Raw genomic sequence first — 17,554 nt, forward strand, 5'->3', positions numbered from 1 at the left:
GGAATAACAAATTTTAGAATAATAGTGTCACATGGTAGAAATAGAGTGAGAGTTTCAGAAAAGGTTCACATTATGATACCAAGGGACTTAAATATCCAGAATTGTTGGAGTGCAAATTTCAGGATTTGCCTAAATTAATATACATCTCTTCTATTAGTTTTAAGAGGAAGTGATTGATATGAAAGTTAACTATGTTCAGTAAAGAGTCATAGTATCCCTAAAATTGTGTACACAAATATATAAATCTCAGAATGCCTATGATGAAACACAAGGCCATGATTCTTTTTAATACAACATGTGAAAAGAAAGCTGAATATCATAAGTGATGGAATTAGAATTGATATGTTCTCGGATTTATAAACACAGCAGTTTTCAAAACAGTTTGGCCTGATAAAAACCTATATCCTCACTGAGTTGATCAAAATAGGTCAGTGACTAATAGTAAATCGAAAACTATATATTTCTTTCTTAATTAATACATGATTAATTTTTTCCAAAACACTTTTATTACATGTTAATACATCTTAATTAGATATTTTTGAACAGCCTAAATGTTTAACTTCCCATCACTGTATTATAGAATGTGATATGTATAGGTAATATATTATGATAGGCATAGCTTTGGAGTGACAAGCATAGTTACAAATCTTAGCTCTATCAACCCATATAGTTCTCTCCTAGACCTTAAATGTCCAACATGACTTTGCTAGGCCTGACGTTCCAATCTCTGCTCCTACCACATTCCTCCTCCTTCACCAATGCTCTGGCCACACAGGCTCCTTGCTCTTCTTCAAACACCTATAGCTTGTTCCCCTTTGCATCCTTCACTCTTCCCTGTTCCCTCTGCTTGGACTTCTCTTTCCTCATATCTTCACATCATTTTCTCTCTATTCATTCAGGTCTCTTTTCAAATGTCACCTCCTCAGAGAAACCTGAGCACTCAATCAAAAAGCTCCCACCTTTAATCATGTATTATTACATTATGCTTTTTTTTCTTCACCATCTAAAATCATAAACTCTATTTAATTATTTGCCTACTTATTGACTATCTTCCCTAATGTAAGCTCTATGGAAGTAGGAACCTGACCTGTTTTCTGCACTACTGTATCTCCAGCAGCTAGAACAACTTCTTGACACAGAGTGAGTGTTTAATAAGTAGTTTTGAATGAATTATTAAATAAATGAATAAACAAACAAAAGCTATGATAGCTCTGTGTACAGGTTTTTTTGGTCCACAAAGATGGTACCTAAACTACACTTGCAATTAAAATGGGGAATGATCAAAGGAGATTTCCTAGAGTCAGGTAAAATATGAACTGAGTTTTGAAGGACAAGTAGGGAAGAATCCTAGGTAAAGGAACCAGTAAGAGATGTAAAGAGCAGAGGACAAGAGAGAATACAGCTTGAATACTTAGGAAATACAGGTAATCTGGGATGATTCCACAATACGGTGAACAAGAGAAAAATGGCTTCTGTGGTGTCAGGAGTTGAGTATAGTCTCTGATGTCATATAAATGATTTAACCCCCAAAGGTACTAAAAACACCCTCTGCCTACATGCCCCCAAATATGGTCAAAATAATCTAAACTTTCTTTTCAGTGGAGTTTCCAGTAACACAAGAATTTAAAAACATTTTTTGAGGGAGTTCTCTTTCTCAAAATTCTCTATGTATGTCCTGTCCACCTCCCTGCCATACCTACTCTCCAACTAAGATCTGGCAGAGACCTGGGCCCACTACTTTTCAGGATATCCAACAAGTTCTATAATCATAAGCCAGTCTTCTGATAGGATTAGAGACAGATTCTATATGGTAAGTTCATCTCACATAGCTGTGTTTAGGAATATCCAATAATTACTTTTGTTGCTATATATGTCTTAGCTGACATTTTAAGTAGTAGATCCCCTCAATACCTTTCCACAATAAACCAATCGCAAAAGACACAATTTCATACATGTATATTTTCACAGCTCCTACAATTGTCAGTTTAGGAGTCACATGTCCTCTGTATTTGGAAGGAGAAAGAGTACATGTTGCTTTGCAGCAGGTAAAATGGTCCAAACAAAAAACCACATCCATACCCCCAAGGAGTTTGTAATCCAAAAGCAAGAGTGGGCATGCTATGGAACACTGCAGAACAATACCCACACAATACAGGCAGATGGAGTGGCATATGGCCACCACAGCTGGAATCCTTTGTAAACGATTCCCAAACCATTGCTGGTCTTTGAATACTTCCCCAGTTCAAAGTACGAACACCATCTATTATCAGCAAACTCTGAAAAGCCAAATGAGACATTTAAAAGTAGCCTTGAGTTAAGGTCATATTCCTAAAGTGTGCAGTCCTGAGAAATAAAGCTTTCTGATGAGAAGTAAACTGCTGCCCACTCTCAGTTGTAACACATTCTATATCCTTGTCAGAGACAAACAGAATTCCTATTGACTTTTCCTGACAAGATACTACTAATCAACACTTAAATAAAGATTTTAGATAAATGTCTTTTAAGGTCAAATAGGAAAGAGTTCAGGAATTACTCACTTGGCTTATGCTCATTAACTATTAAAACCCTAGTCCTGTTAGTGCCTACATTGCTGCTAACATCTGGAAACAATAGATAGATATGTAACTAGGATGTGATGGAAAGATCATTCAAAGTAGAGTCAGATCAGTGTTTGATTCCCAGAAAGTCACCTCATCTTTCTAAGCTCTACTCTTTCTAACTGCAAAATGGAAGTAATTAATTGTATCACTTCATTAGGTGGTTTAAAAATTAAATGAAATACTATATGTTAAGTCATTCCCTAAACTAGAAACTAGTGTATAAATGTCAGAGCTTATTATGTGACATTTATTGTGTTCTCCTCAATTCCCATGGAAGCTTTTAATGACCTTACAAGCATTTTTATGTTAGTTTTTTTTTAAATCAACTTTACTTTTTTGAAGAGTTTTAGATTTACAGAAAAATTGAGAAGCTAGGATAAAGAGTTCCCATATATCCTACACCCAGTTTCCTCTACTATTGACATAATAGTATGGTATATTTTACAATTAATGAACCAATATTGAAACACCATTCTTAACTAAAGTCCAGAGTTACTCAGATTTCCTTCATTTTTCCTAAAGTCCTTTTTCTTTTCTAAGATACCATGCAAAATACCACATTACATTTAGTTGACATGTTTTCTTAGGCTACTCATGATTGTGACATGTTCCTAGATTTCCCTTGTTTTTAATGACCTGGACAGTTTGGGAGAATAGGGTTCAGGTATTTTGTTGGATGCCTCTTTATTACAATTTATCTGATATTTTTCTTATGATTAGGTTGCAGTTACAGATTTCGGGGAGGATAACCACAGAGGTAAATTGCCATCTACATCATATCACATCAAGGGTATATACTATCAATATGATTTATGACATTGATGTTAACCTTGATCACCTGGCTGAAATAGGGTCTGTCAAGTTTCTCCACCATAAAGTTACACCTTATCCCTTTTCTGGACTATGTTCTTTGGAGGAAGTCACAATGTGCAGCTCACACTTAAGGAATAGGGAAACTTCTCTGTTTTGTTTTTACCAAATAAAAGCAGCATTTCCATGGGACAGAGCTTGGCCACTTACAGTAGAGAATGTTGGGGCCAAAATATATTTCTAAAGAGCTGGTATGAGCTCTCTGTTTTTTAGAAGAAAAACTACAGTAAAAGTAATTTTCTATTCCTTTCCTTAAAAATCAAGTCAGTTCCCATTTTTCCTTCGAGACAATTTTACCTTAAAGAAAAAATATTGTTAGATTTGACATTGAAAGCTTGACGGGGGCTGTACTCTTCATATAGTGCTGTTTTTTCCTTCCTTATTCTACTTTCTTATTTGCACCTTCTTTACAAGGAGAGCTCGTGCATTCATTTTTTCTTTTAGATTTTCCAACCATGGTACTTCAATATGTTGCCTGTATAATTTTCTGAGATAAAATTTAGGATCCAAGCTTCTCTCTGAGGGAACATTACCTTTGAAGTTCCGGGAAGCATCAGAATCAAAGTGAAATCTACAATTTACTTCCTTACAACAAATTCTGGGAAGATAAAACTAACAAGATACAAAAGGAAAACTCTGCTTCAGACTGATAATAAAGACACTGTAATGAGGAGAAATAAAGAAAACATGAGAAAATCATGAGTAAAAGTCAGTTGGTTTACAATTGTACTTCCCTAAGCTCAGCAATGTGGGCCAGGCAAAGTATCTAAATCTCAAACTTCTGATTCATTCTTTCCTGAGCAAACTTTATTTCTCAAATACTAGTCTCTGTGGCAGAGAGACATATACAAATACACAAAGTGAAATCTGACACAAGGAATTTAGATGGATAAAATTAAGTCATTAATATTTATTTTAATTTTTTAATGTTTATTTTTGAAAGAGAGAGAGAGACAGTGTGAGCAGGGGAGGGGCAGAGAGAGAGACAGAATCTGAAGCAGGCTCCAGGCTCTAAGCTGTCAGCACAGAGCCTGACATAGGGCTCAAGAACCACAAGAGCATGACCTGAGCCAAAGTCGGACGTTCAACTGAGCCAACCAGGCACCCCAATTAATATTTGTTTTGAAAACAAGCTGTGTTTTTGAAACAAACTGTATAGAGTTAAGTAACATTTTTCTGATGACAGTCATGTGGATATACAATTCTTGCCATCTTCCCTATTAAAAATATGCATATGTATAGAAAAGAAATTTAGCATTTGGCTAACATGCCTATTAAGGCAATTTCTCTTTTAACAAAAAGGTAACAAAGATTAAAGCTTTCCTTGGTTACAGACAATACAGTATAAAGGAAAGAAAACTAGTTTTGGAACTAGAAAGACCTGATATCAAATTCTAACTTCACCACTTACTAACAATATGACCTCTTATGAATTAACTTCCCTGAATCTCAGTTTCCTCATCTATAAAAGACCCATCAGGCCTACCTTGTAAGTTCTTAAGACAATTCCATATAATGTAGGTTAGATGCATAGCAAAAAGCGTAATTAACACATACCAGGCTCTAAATTAGAAAGAGAGAAAGAAGATACTATTCTGATCCCGACAGAGTTTATAATCTAGTATAAGAAATGGAGATTAATCAAGGAATAACAACAACAGAAAAGTAAAATTATCAAAACAATACATTCTACAAAATAACTTAGAAAAGGTAGGCTTCCCTAAGAAAGCAATGTTTGAGCTAAAAGAAATCACTGAAAGAACTGAAGAAAAAGTAGGCATTAACTAAATCAAACCCTGAGAAAGAGCAATGGAGACAAAGGAGACAGGATGTGCAAAATTCCCATTGTGAAGCATACGATGGTGCTTTCATGGGAGTGAAAGGGTGTAGACTCCTGGGACAGTACTTAAGAGAGTGGGCAGGAGCCAGGACAAGCAGAGCCTTATAGACCATCTTAAGGACTTTGGTCCTTGCCCTATGAATAATGAGAAACCTTTGAAAAGTGTTGAGCAGGGGCGCCAGCAGATCAAGGACATAATCACACTTTTAGGAAGGCACCAGGCAGCTGTGGTAAGAGACTGGAGAGGAAGGAAAAAAGGACAGGAGGACCTGAGGAGGCCAAGGCAGGAAGTGAGCAACAGCTGACAGAGGTCCCAGAAGAGTAAATATAGGCATGGAGCCATTACCAAGTGATAGAGCTAGAATTGGCAGGTCCATCTTCCTCCAAAGTTTGTGTTTTCTAACCTTCTATGTTATAATAAAATACTAAATACCCGCAATGAATGAACATAGAAAGCAGGATGCTTGTGGTATATCCTGTTGTGTAAAAGAATTTTCCTAGCGTCCAGCATTTAGATTTATTTCCAGTAACATAATTAAATGGAGAAAATGGAATGCACAGGATAGCAGAGTTCATAAACAACTAAGGAACTAAATACATGAAGGAGAGATAGGCAGAGTGGTGGAAAGGGCACTAGTTGGGAAACTAGATTCCCAACTTCTAGTCCCAGTTCTGTGACATCTCTTTTTGACAAACAAGTTGTTTCTCCTCTTCAAACCAACCTCTTCTGCAATAGGACCAAGTGGAACTAGCTGATCTCTAGGGTCCTTTTCAGGGCAAATGTTTTCTCACCATGGAAGATACATCTATGAAAAATAAAAATAGTTTAGTACAGTGGTGTAGTATGCAGGTAAGTGCTTACTATGTCCCAGGCATTCTTCTAAGTATTATATATAAACTGCCTTAATCTTCCCAACAAATCTTGTAGGTAGGAACTATTATTATTACCACCAACTTCATTTGGTAGTTGAGAAAACACAGGCACAGAGATGTTAAGTTACTTGCTTCAGATCTCACAATTATTAAGAAGCAGAGACAAGATTTGAATATAGCCTGAGTATGTGACATACACACCCTCTTAAGGATGCCGGGGTTCAAATTCTGGCTCTGCTATTCTCTAGCAATGTGAGTCTTTCTGTGACTCAGTTTTCTCAACTATAAAACTAAAATGGAAATAATCATAGGTTTTACCTAAAAGTGCTTTTTGTGTGTGTGAGGATTGAGGATACACATATAAAGTGATTAAAAGAATATTACTTAATGCACTATATGTTAAATAACTAGACTATAAATAAAAATTTTAAAAATAAATGTAAGACTTGAAACCATAAAATTCTTATGAGAAAACATAAGTGGTAAGCTCCTTGACATTGGTCATAATGATATTTTTTGGAATCTGACTCCAATGCAAGGGAAACAAAAGCAAAAATAAATGGGACTAAAAAAAAGAAGAGCATTATCTAGGACTTAGTAAGTATTCAGTAAATGTTAGGTATTATTATTTCTTGGTGTTATTATTACTTGGTGTCCTGAGGAAGAATGGACACATACATTTTGGGAAACACTTAGTGGCAAAAATGACTCATTCTCATCCCAAGCATTCCTGGTGTTTCCAAGGGCAAGAGGCAAACTTTAAAAGCTGTGAGACCCTACAGAGGAGAGCTATTGACTATTTTGTGTGGAGAATTTCTCCCCATATGTTTATTTTTAATTTATGCCCTCACTTAACACTTGAAATGTTTAAAAACATGTGGTGACAGTAAATAAAATAACCTATGTACAAAATAAGACATAGCTCCTATACCTAATCTGATTCAAATTAGGTTTGGAACTCCTTAGGGTCATAAATCAATGTATTTGGTCATAATCAGCATTTAAAAGAAATGACATAGGATGGTGTAGGATTGGTAGCAAACATCAGAGTGTGTTACAATTGCTAAAGGGAAGTATTGTTTCATACAATGAAAGAGGGTAGAACATAAATTATATTTACTTTGCACAGTTAAAAAAAGTTTCAATAACACTGAGTTAGATTATTTATTCATTCAACAAACATTTACTATGTGTAATTTGTGCTAAGCATTCTGCCAAGAGCTAGGTTCACAAGATATGATTAACAGAGTCCCAGCTTCAAGAAGTTCAAAGTGAAATGAAAAAAAGAGACATTAAGCAAAATCAAACTAAAGTTTCTGGGACCTAGGCCTTCTTCTCTAGGAGAAGAGTGATGTTGAGGAGGGAAGGAATGTTTGGAATTACTAGGGTATCATGGGAACCACATGGCTGGAGGAGGGTGCTTATTCTGTCAAGGTCAGTTGTAGCTTGGTAAGTGTTCTTTGATTTTAGATTTACCTTGATTAAAAAATTGGAACATTTACACAGCTAAGGAACCAATAAACTGTTCTTGACATAAATCACAATTTATGTAGCTGATTTAATATGTTTTCTTGCTTTTGGACAGGTTCTTTTCTTCTGGAACACTGAGAGGGATATAGGGTGGCACAGAAGACTACTAGATCCCTATCTACTCCTTCTCTTTTAGATCCTACCATTAAAATGGGTTAAAAATAGAAGCTGTTGAATTGTTGGAACTGGAGATAGTTAAAACCCCACCGTAATTATTGTGGGAGCCCCACAGATTGTTAATGAGGTTGTTTGAATTAGCACCTGCTCCTGGAAGGGTAGAATGTGAGCCCATTGGCAGCCAGGCCCCCTGAGTCAGTGAGAGGAAAATGGGAGTGGAATAAGGAGTCTGTGTACTGCCTTATAGATGTTTTCTGAAAGCCCGTAAATCAGTATTTTATTTTCTGTGAATTTGTTGCATGCACTATGTGCAAGTGATTGGGCTAGATGGCAAAGGAACACAGCCCTGGCCCACAAAGAACTCAAACAGAGAGGGGCACTTGGGTGGCTCAGTTGGCTAAGCATCTGACTTCAGCTCAGGTCATGATCTCATAGTTCGTGGGTTCAAGCCCCACATTGCGTTCTGTGCTGGCAGCTCAGAGCCTGGAGCCTGTTTCAAATTTTGTGTCTCCCTCTTTCTCTGCCCTTCCCCCGCTCATGTTCTGTCTCTGTCTCAAAAATAAATAAACTATGAAAAATTAAAAAAAAAAAAAAAAGAACTCAAACAGAGAGACAAGACATTTACACAAGGGACAAAAATCGTGATCCCACCACTCTCTAGCTGTGTGACTCTGGGCAGAGTCACCTACCTTTCAGTGCTTCTGTTTCTTATGTGCAAAATCAGGATGACTGGGTATTTATAAGGTGTAAAAGATAGCCATGAATGAAATGGGCAGCATATATTGAGTGAATAGTAGGTACTCAATAATTGAGTTGACTGCAAATCAAAGTGCCTGTAAAGAAATAACACCAAAATGCTTTGGAACTTCAGAGGAAAGTGTCATTTCATGAAAAACTTAGAGATGACATCTGTGATAAGCATTATAGGATTTGTCTGATGTTAAAAGCAGGCAATTCAGTAGGGGGTAAATATTCCTAGGGAGGAATGGCATAAGCAAAGGCATGGAGGCAGGAAAAACTGGGAACTTTCAACTAGTAGTCATGTTTTTGATGGGAATTGTAGTTACACAGATGAATAAGTCAGTCTCCAACCTCAAAAAGCCCATAGTCTAGAAGGGAGACAGATACAGGAACTGAAACTGACAAAGCAGAGTGACACCAGCTATGACAGAGGACTGCACAGGGGCTGTGGGATACCAACAGAGGCCCACTTGGACCAGCCTGGGCTAGGAGAGAAAATATGGCAGAATTCTAGAACTTAGGGGTGGAGCCATTTAATGCCATGATGAAGCCTGAGTCAACAGTGACTGGGTGGCTGAAATGAAGGGAAAATGAGGCATTAGAGATGAGGAGTTGAACGATTAGTGGGATTAAGTGATCAAAAAGATTATTATTGTCTGTTGATGACCCAGAGGGCAGAGATAGGAGGAAGACTATGTGGAAGAAGTCAGTGAACCAGGTGTTAAAGTCACCCAGAAAGGTAGGAATATGTCCTGAAGGGCAGTAGATGGTTTTGGTATTTGAAATATTCTAGCTACCTTCCATGGAGCACCTGCTTTATGCCAGGCACTTAGATTCATTATAGTATCTCTAACTGTGTTGATTAGAATATTGGTTGGTTTGCTATAACAGAAAGGTCCAAAATAAGTAGCTTAAAAATAAGACAAGAGTTTGTTCCCCTGTCATGTAAAAGTCTGGCTATTGTAGTCCACGGCTGCTATGACAATATAAATAATCATCAAGATTCCAGAATCTTTTTGTTGTGTTGTCCTACCAACTCATATCTCTACTCCCATAATGACATCTGCATTCCTATCAGCTAGAAAGAAGGGACAGTGGGACCTAGAGTCACTAAGAGTGACCAAGATTCAAGGGGGAGGAGGATTAGATTCCCCTTTGGTCACACTGAAGAAGAACAGGTGGGTTGGGAGACATTGTTGTAGATACATTTGAAAAATACAAACTGCCACACATTATAATAAATTACCTTTAACAGAATACTGCTCAATCTAATGAATGTGAGTAACCTGCAGAACAAATGGCCATGAATAAAGTGGATTCCCTTTACTTATATCATTCATTTTAATCCATAGAATAACCCTTTAAGGTAGATTTAATTCATACCCTCATTTTATAGATAAGGAAAATAGGTAATTTGCCAAGATCCCCAAGACTAAGATGGTTAGTTGTGGAGCTGGGATTTGCCTCCCAAGCTTGTGATTCTTCCTGGTATGACACAGCCTCTCATGAAGCCTGACATCCAGTGAAAATGTAATAGAAAAGAAAGATTTCTTTACTATCACAAAGACTCAATAAATATTGGTCAAACTGAATGGAATTAAATCAAACTCCTAGAGGAGAATCTTAAAAACAAAATTTGAAAGACATACATAGAACTAAAGTTAGCTTTGAAAGAAATACATTAACCAGTGAATGAAACAAAATATGTGAACACAATTTCTTTATTTATTGATATCCTCACAACAAATAATTTTTTAAAATACCTTATTTTTTTATTTTAATTTTTTTAGAGAGAGAAAGTGTAATGGGCAGGGGCGGGGGCAGAGGGAGAGGGAGAAAGAGAGAATCTTAAGCAGGCTCCATGCACAGCCCAACGTGGGGCTTGATCCCACAACCCTGGGATTATGACCTGAGCTGAAATCAAGTATCAGCCATGTAAGCAACTGAGCCACTCAGACACTCCACAAACATTTACTTTTAAAAGTACCTATTCCAGGGGCGCCTGGGTGGCTTAGTCGGTTAAGCGTCTGACTTTTGCTTGGGTCATGATCTCGCGGTTCGTGGGTTCGAGCCCCGTGTCAGGCTCTGTGCTGCCTGCCAGCTCAGAGCCTCGAGCCTGCTTCAGATTCTGTGTTTCTTTCTCTTCCTGACCCTCTCCTGCTCATGCTGTCTCTCTCCTAGAAATAAATAAAACATTAAAAAATATTAAAAAAAAAAAAAGTACCTATTCCAGGGGTTTCTAGGTGGCTCAGTCAGTTAAGGGTTTGACTTTGGCTCAGGTCATGACCTCACAGTTTGTGAGTTCAAGCCCTGCAATGGGCTCTGTGCTGATAGTGCAAAGCCTGTAGCCTGTTTCGGATTCTGTGTCTCACTCTCTCTATCTGCACTCCCTCCCTTGCTCACTCTCTCTCTCTCTTTCTCTTTCTCTCTCCCCCCTCAAAAATAAATAATTACAAATAAATGAATGAACAAATGAATGAATGAATGAATGAATGAATGAATGAATGAATAAAAGTACCTATTCCAATGGGGCACCCGGAAGCCTCAGTCGGTTAAGCTGCCAACTCGATTTCAGCTCAGGTCATGATCTCACCATTGTGAGATGGAGCCCTGAGTGTGGTTCTGCAAGGAGTGTGGAAGCTGCTTGGGATTCTGTCCTTCTCTCTCCCTCTGCCCCTCCCTCACTTGCCCATGCATTCACGCTGTGCTCTCTCTCTCTCTCAAAAAAATAAATAAATACATAAATAAAATTTAAAAATTTAAGAAAAGTATTATTCCTTGCTTCATTCTAAAAGGATTCAAGGCATGGGCATTAGACTGGCAATGTCAATAAATAAAATAATAGAGATTCCAGTTAATCACATCAGCACACTGGAATTATCCAGGAAATGGTAGTCATTGCCGTTGGTGAGAGCAATGCATGGAAAGTCAAGAGAACTGGGCTCTGCTTCTCACCAATTGTGTGAACTTAGGCACATCACTGAGCTTCTCTGGACCTGCCTGCCTTCCTTGCCTATAAAATGAGGAGGAAGATATCAATGATCTCTAAGGTCCTTTGCAACAATAAAACCTATATGAAAACTGAGTAATCTTTCCTGCATGTCATCATTGGCCAAGCCATTTTCTACTACTAAGCAATTAACTATCTCATTTATTAAGTGCAAACTGCAACAGCTAAGAACAACTAAGAATAGTTAAAATTGTTACATCAAAGTTTCTAATATAATGTTTCTGAACATATGCTCATGGGCTTATTTGAAAATAGAGCTTATTCATTGTTTCGAGTGAAATTTCATGCGATCAAACATCAGAGAATGCACAAATTCTGTTATATCCACAATAATAACATAACAATGAAGCCTTAGTCTGACAGTGGAATATACCGTTTATTTCACAGCTATGTAGAGCAGGTTTTTTTAAAAAGACACCTCACCTGCTTCAAGCTTCAATGTTTAGGCTTTCACCTTCTAAATCCTACTTGTTCTTCAAAACTCAATTTTAGAATAATTTATTTTCCATGAATCTTCCCAGGTAACCCTCTTACCTCATCCCCTTCCCCCCAGGCTGTTTTGGATGCCCCTACTGCACTCTCAAGGTCCCTGATACTTCTGTTTTAGCACTTGTTAACTGTGTTACATTGTATTATCACGGTCTGTCATTTCCTTGTCTACTGTCCCCTTAGGCTGTGATCCTCTTGAGGACAGAAGACAACTCCACTGCCAGTGGTTAGCAGGAGGCCTAGATCTGCTGAGTGCTCAGATGATGATGAAAATAATAGATGCATTTTTAATCTCATATCAAATTTCCAAATCCATCAAATATTATCCATACCTTCACACATGCCTATTCTTCTTCTGTGGGTGAGCATAGCTGGAGCCTTTTTGAATGTGTCCCAGGTAGAGGAGAAAGAGGGGAAAAGAAGCAACTTCTATTAATGGTTACTGCACACATTTTTTCCATTAACATTAAAAATAATCTTCATAAAACCTATAAGGTAAGTTTATCTCTACTTATTATCTCCATTATATTTCAAAGAGATAAAAGAATTCGCCACAGATCACAGAGCTCCTGAAAGACAGAGGTGGGGTTAACCTGACTCCATCTAATTTCACATTGCCTCTCCAGGAGAAGAGTGGGGTGGTGCTGGAGTTGGGTATATAGGAGTGGGGTCTCATGTTCTGAAACCTCTCCTGTGTGTTAAAAGTAATCTATCCCACAAGTTTGTTCTTACTTCCCTGAATTTTAGCCCTTTACATAAAGGTTAAGCAGCAAATGCTCTCCTACCATAACTAATGCCTGTGTTCCTCCCCAGTCATTATTTGAGCCCTGGAGGTTGTACAGATGCTATTGTTAAGTTGTTCTCATTAAGAGAGAAATAGGGCGGGACAGGGGAGGAGTGTGGCAAATCAAATCCTCAGGTCCAACCAACCAGATAAACAAAGAAACACAGGTGCCCTTATAATTAAGGTTCACAATGAGCTTGTGATGCCTTTGTGTGAAGGTTCCAGACTTTTAAAGAAAAATAACATTGCCCTTTATACAGAATTGTCTTTCAGAGGAAGAAAGTAAGTTTCCATGCTCTTACTAATTGCTTTGTTACATGAAGTTGACTACCGTAGAGACACAATATGACTTGTAATTGTAAAATTATAACAGATTCTATTTATGGTTTGTATTGGGAAGGAATGTAAATTAGCACTATACTTTGGAGAATTTGACATAATTCCAAAACATTTGTTTTAAATAGTTAATACTATGTTGATAAAATTAAATTTTAATATGTTGCATTTAATGAAGTATGTGTGTGTGTACACACACACACATATATAGTTTAGCCCAAAAGTATTTTCAGTTGATGAGAAATAGTTTTATTTTCCTGTACTATAATTCTTAATGCTATGATTATTTGTTTTTTTATGAGACTTTTCATAAGTAGTATTACCTTAACATATTTGAGTATAAGATTGAAGATGTATTATTTTTTATTTATGTGTAGAATTTTTCAGTTGTTTTCAAAAGACCTCATAAATCCAGAGAATAGATCAAATCTTCGAATACAATAAACAAAATGTATGACAAAGTGAAGTTCTAAATATGCCAGATTCTTTTCTTTGAAGAATTCATGGATGAACTGATTTTGGAAAAGTTAAAACTGAAAGAATTGATATTTTTTGATATATATAGTGTCTGTGTTTGAATTCTGTTTTGGTAAATACAAACACATGTAAATGCTACATGAATTTCTTTTAAATGGGGACAGCTTCCTCCTATGAATTCTGACAGGTTGTGCATTTACACAACCTTTTAGAGTTAAATAAAAATATCTTCAGATATCAACATAAGGAATGTACTAAAATCTTTATATCAATGTAAAAAAAACTTATAATTTGTAAAATGTATAATCATTTAAACAACTCTAAGTATACCAGGCACTTTTCTTACTGCTTTCTGTTGACTCTGTAATACTCAGAACAACCCCCATGAAGTTAGATCTAATATTATGCCCATCCTATAGCCAAGAAAACTGAGAAACAAAGAGGTTAAGTAACTGATCCAAGATCACTGAGCTAGTAAGTCGTAGAGCTAGGATCCAAACCAAGACAGGCAGGCTTTACAGCCCATGTTCTTATCCACCTCAGTGAACAGACAAATTAGATTCCCTGGAGAGGTGATGTGAGTAATAACATGATTACAAAGAACAGACTTTGCTATAGGGTTGTGCCTAAATTATTGAAATGACAATATATATTATTTTATACTGTCATTTTATATATACGTCATTATATACAAAGTATATATATAATGTATGTATATAATACATGTTAGGTTAAGTGCTTTAAGTATATCCTTGCATTTAATCCTCATAACCACACTGTGATGGTGTATTTACCTAATTATGTAAACTAGGGCAAGTTTTTTGAGTCCCCTTAATTTAAGCCACAATTTCCCCACCAGCTGATGTGGGGATGAGATTATATAAGAAGTGCTTAGCACAGTGCCTAGCAGAAAGTAAACTCTCTATGAAAGTTAGCTTTTATTATCATTACTGGTTTTAGGCTTAGAAAAACCAAGTAACTTGTTCAAGATGACATACCTTAAAGAGGGCAGAGCTACAACTTGGAAGCTAAGGCTAATTAATACCCTAACTACAGTGGCTAAAGAACATAGTCTTAGCCTTAAGTCTTAGCACAGTTTACTGTGCTAAACTGCACTGAATTTCTTGTCTGCTCACCTTTGCCACAATGGCTTGCTCATTGTATGTACTTCGATAATAATCAGGGATAGTGATTCATTAAAACAAAATTTGTTTTAATTCCAAAATAATAAAAATTTACTACTGAAACATAAAAAAAAATACAGGTAGGCAAAAGAAGGAGAACTAAAAATCACTCATGATCCCACCTTCCAAAATAACCACTATTACTCTTTCACAAACAGGATCATTCTAAGCATACAATTTTGTGATCAGCTTGTTTCTTTTCCCTTTGAAATATATTGTGAACATCTTTCCACACTGATAAATATTTATCTACTGTATCATTCTTAATACCTGCAGAATATTCCATTGTATGATCAGTCCCACTTGTTGACCATTAAAGACAATTTCCAATCTTTCCACATTCCAAAGAATGCTACAGTAAACAATATAGCATCTTTGAACACATTAATGATTACTTCCTTAAAATAAATTTATAGAAATGGAGCTACCAAGTCAAAGGATACTAGTTATCAGAATTTTGAATTGGTATATACCCCATCTTCTCAGGAACAAAACTCTTTTGTATTATATATCAAATGAGACTGGGGGAAAACAGCTTTTATAACAAACAGGGATTATTCAGTTTTAAGGCTGTGCTAAGAATGAAATCGTTTAAAACTTGGATTAAATGAGATAATCCATGAAAAGTTAATATAAGTGATCAATAACTAATTGCTATTATTATATTGAAATAACATCAAATTTGTTTAATTTGTCACTCCAAGTCCTTATTTTGAAAATGTCTATTTATTTTTGAGATAGAGAGGGCACAAGCTCAAGCTGGGGAAGGGCAAAGAGAGAGGGAAACAGAGGATCTGAAGTGGGCTCTGCAATGACAGCAGTCAGCCTAATGCAGGGCTTGAACTCACAAACTGTGAGATCATTACTTGAGCCCAAATTGAACGCTTAACGGACTGAGCCACCCAGGTGTCCCCCAAGTCTTTTTATTACTTAGGCCTCTTCTTTATTTGAAGGTCTCAATGAGTCAAGTCCTAAAATGAGAAAAAATTGGGGACCCCTGAGCATTATGAAGTAACTCAATAGACCAGGGGGCAGGAGAACTTTTACAATTTTTCCTGCTTCCCTTATGATCTGGGGTAGGTCTTCTCTGGACCTTAGAGCCTCAACCTATAAAGAAGCATCGGATAAGAAGACCTCTTTAATATTTTATTCTAACACTATAATGCTAAGTTTACTTCAACCTGGTAATTCATATTCATACCTGTATTGTATTTTGAGTCCAGGTAGATTTTGTATAGGCAATAATGGACATTCTCTACAACCCCATGATCTGTGAGTTTCTGAGTTCGGAACATGGAAGTTTTATAAAAATCAAGAGAGTCAAAGAAGCCATTTGCAGCCCCCCCTTTTTTTTCACCTACCCATTTTTACTTTTATGTATTTATTTTTTTAATGTTTATTTATTTATTTTGAGAGAGAGAGAGAGGGAAACTAAACAGGGGAGGGTCAGGGAGAGGGAGAGAATCCCAAGTAGACTCAGCAGCAGAGCCTTATGTGGGGCTGGATCTTGCAATCGGTGAGATCATGACCTGAGCCAAAATCAAGACTCAATTGCTTAACCGACTGAGCCATCCAGGGGTCCCTGATCTACCTATTTTTTATGTTTATTTTATTACTTTTTTAAAAATGTTTGTTTATTTATTTATTTTAATGTTTTATTTATTTCTAGGAGAAAGAGAGAGAGAGAGCGTGAGCAGGGGAGGGTCAGAGAGAGAGGGAGTCANGAACTCACAAACCGTGAGATCATGCCCTGAACGCAAGTTGGACACTTAACTGACTGAGCCACCCAGGTGCCTCTTATTTCTTATTTTGAGTGACAGGGAGGCACAGAGGCAGGCAGGCTCAGGCTGAGTTGTCAGCACAGAGCTGGAAGCCGGGCTTGTAAATTAATTAACCTTGAGATCATGGCCTGAGCTGAAGTTGGAAGCTCAACTGACCAAGCCACTCAAGTGCCCCCCTTTTTAATCATCACACTACCCAGCATAGAATTATCACACTACCCAGCATAGAATTAACATTGTATATTATTCAAACCTCTGGCGTGGTTTAGCAGGCCAGACAGTAAACTGAAAGGCTCTCCCAAATCAGGCCAACGTTTTTACCTCAAATTATCGTTAATATATTTATTTTAAATTATAGTGCACAAAAGTTTTGGCCATTTTACTTGGGGTTTAGTGATATCATTCATCGTCTCCATTTCTCACTTCTCTTTGGACATAACTTGGACAGGAGTCAACCGGCTAAACGTGCTAAACAAGGCCTCAGGGACCAACTTAAAGCGCCCACACTGCCTGCGAGAGACAGACCACTTTCCTAGTGTGCCTCCGCACAAAGGGTAAGATTTATCCTAAGGATACCAAAGTGGGCAAGTTTGTAAACTCTCAAGGCTCAACACAGCGTTTTTCCAATAACATTGGTCCAAATGGTGTTGGTAGACATGAACGGCAAAGCTGCTACCTCGTTTAAACTTTAAGAACAGGTAGCAGTATTGGAGGAAATGCAGAAGTTTTATTCATTCACCTTTTCCAGCATAGATTCCAGGCCAAGCGCCAGGACCACAAAGGGAGGCTGCCTCGCAGGGGCCGGTCCTCCGTCTCTCGCGCGGGGCGCCCCCTGGAGGCGACGGTAGGGGTGGCGGCAGCGACAGCGGCGGGGGTGGCGAAGCGGCCGCGCAGCGCTGGGCGGGCGGGCGAGCGAGCGCTG

The 17,554-nt window shown here is 37.4% G+C and overlaps 1 long non-coding RNA gene across 1 annotated transcript; it reads right to left on the reverse strand.

Annotated features, from left to right (window-relative positions):
• Window positions 1-5,821: 5,821 nt before the first annotated feature.
• Window positions 5,822-17,485, reverse strand: LOC144244495 (uncharacterized). Its single transcript, XR_013338960.1, has 3 exons — window positions 17,372-17,485; window positions 12,403-12,448; window positions 5,822-6,116 (listed from the first exon to the last, which is right to left on the reverse strand). It is a non-coding gene; the product is annotated as an uncharacterized LOC144244495 (long non-coding RNA).
• Between the last annotated feature and the right edge of the window lie 69 nt (window positions 17,486-17,554).

This window comes from Crocuta crocuta, unplaced genomic scaffold, assembly GCF_008692635.1.
Source record: "Crocuta crocuta isolate KB4526 unplaced genomic scaffold, BGI_CrCroc_1.0 scaffold168, whole genome shotgun sequence".
Classification (NCBI taxonomy): domain Eukaryota; kingdom Metazoa; phylum Chordata; class Mammalia; order Carnivora; family Hyaenidae; genus Crocuta; species Crocuta crocuta.